Raw genomic sequence first — 2,292 nt, 5'->3', positions numbered from 1 at the left:
GATCATTGACAAAGGTATCTCAATAAATGAAATACTTATGCGAAGAAATGTTAGAAGACATAGAAAATTTTGGCGTGACATTCAACATGCTGCTTTTATTATTATTCTTCTCCCTTTTAATTATTTTGACGCTACTTGATCTGTTTGGATACAAACTCGAAGATATAAAGATGGGCACTGGACTGAGCTTCACGGCAATGCCATCCCAAAACCACTCACTCCACAACCCATACATTGTTGCCATGATTGCTAGATCTCGTGAAATCCCACGAAGCAACCCTGACATCCTACGAAAAGAAATAAACAAGCATCCAAGTCATGCACATACACACACAACATGATGCATTATTTGCATGCCTAGGAATCGAGCAAAACTAGCGTTCATGCGACAGGATAACGTTGGAAACGACCAAAGACGGTGTGGTTAGTTGCGGGTCAATCGGGGCCACATTCCATTTTGTTGGAGACCCTCTTTAAGATGGGTCGCGGCAAGCCTAAGTTCCTCCTTGTGCTTCATATTCTCCTTGAATAAGCGTTGGCGCTCTGAGGTGTCCTGAGTTTGAACCACCGCCCCTCTGCATTTGAGGCAAGTGCTATTTTCCATAGCCAACATGATGGCTTGCCTGTCAGATTTTAGCATCTGGTTCTCTAACTGAAGAGTGTTGGTCTCCCGACTTTGCGTCTTGCCCTGTATTTATTAATTTCACAAATGCATCATTTCAGCGGTTATTATAAGAGTATGACCCCATGTTCACGAGGGTAACATAGTAGTACATTGTAGAATTTCCTAATGGAGCTCGAGCTTCATGTAGTCTCAAATTTTAAAAATTCAAAAAGTCATATTATTCGAATTCAAAAAAATCATGAACATAATATGTACATACCTATCGATGAATACTAGTTCTGTGTAAAGTTACGTGGTCAAATACATTTTAATGATGGTTACGCAAAAATAGCAAATCAATGTATGTCGAGCATATGTACTCTTCACTATTAAAGTACATAATTTTTCGTACAACTCACATCAAAACGTATTTCCAAATGAAGTTTTACACACATCTATATACTTTCTTATGAACTTATCTTTAGATATTTTTGAATCTAAAAAACTGGATTTTGTATTATTTTTAAAATTCTCTCTCCGTTGAGCGAGAGCGACGAAAAGCCTCACCCATGGCATTGTGAGTTCAGATGACAAACAATGCTACTTTGTTCATTGGAGTTTGTACTAATTAACCGCAAAAATCTGCATAACTGCATGTCTTAGTTGACCCATGCGGCGACATCTCATGTTATTCAGCATGGAGAAGAATAGTATTTACCTTACTGTTGCTGCGATGGTTTTGGAACTAGAACTTGACCTGTTGGGCACTCATGCCAAGCCTCTCACTAAGGGTCTTCCGGAGTTTCTCATCTGGATAAGGGATTTCCCGGAACACACTACAGATGACGTTAATGAAAATGCATTAGTAAACATCATCTTCTATAGATAAGAAACAATGATTGAGTATGTATTGTACGCTTCAAGTTGTTGGATCTGTTCTCTGCGGAGACGGTGATAGTTGGTACGCCTTGTCTCCATCCTCTTCTCACTGTAGGTTTCTCCATTGTTGTTTCCTTGGTTTCCAGCAACAACGTTGGTATTATCAATCATTCCCACGTTGGCAGTGGCTCCAAGTAGACCATATGTCTCATCACCATGGTCGTCCTGCAATTGGTGGTTGTGTTCACTTGTCATGAAGGGGTCAAGATCATTGTGCACAACACTGTTGTATTGTGGCCACTCCCCGACCATGGTGATCTGTTGTCATGAAACAAAATGTTTATTGCCCTATGTAGAGTTAAAGGCAGCAGTGAACTAATATTTAAAAAAAATATGTAGAAGTGAAAAATGAAACCACATAGAAGGAAACGTCATACAAAAGACTACACCTCCAACTACATTTAGCTTTCTGTGCCCACATTATTCGGATGGTACTTCACCTTAAAAATAATTTAAATTCGTCCATAGGAGTTCCAACACCGATCTGGATGTAATCATGTAGACTTTAATTGTGCTGTAGTTGACATACTTTCTTGACTTCACGATAGTATATATTCATGATTACCTTCAGCTGATTACTTAAAAAAATTCGAAACAAGTATGCCCTACATAGTAATGCAAAGCTATTGCTTTCTCATCTAATCATGTTCTTTTCTTTTGATCCAGATGACTATACCTATCTATATATACATTTGGATCTATCTACAGATTCCATATATGTGGTATATTTAGATAAGGAGGACCTACGT

The 2,292-nt window shown here is 38.6% G+C and overlaps 1 pseudogene; it reads right to left on the bottom strand.

The window, feature by feature from the left end:
• Positions 1 to 300: 300 nt before the first annotated feature.
• LOC119352655 lies at positions 301 to 1,795 on the bottom strand (annotated as a pseudogene).
• Between the last annotated feature and the right edge of the window lie 497 nt (positions 1,796 to 2,292).

This window comes from Triticum dicoccoides, chromosome 1A (assembly GCF_002162155.2).
Source record: "Triticum dicoccoides isolate Atlit2015 ecotype Zavitan chromosome 1A, WEW_v2.0, whole genome shotgun sequence".
In the NCBI taxonomy this organism is placed as follows: domain Eukaryota; kingdom Viridiplantae; phylum Streptophyta; class Magnoliopsida; order Poales; family Poaceae; genus Triticum; species Triticum dicoccoides.
Note: the sequence above shows the minus strand (reverse complement) of the source record. Positions and strands in the feature narration are given on the sequence as shown.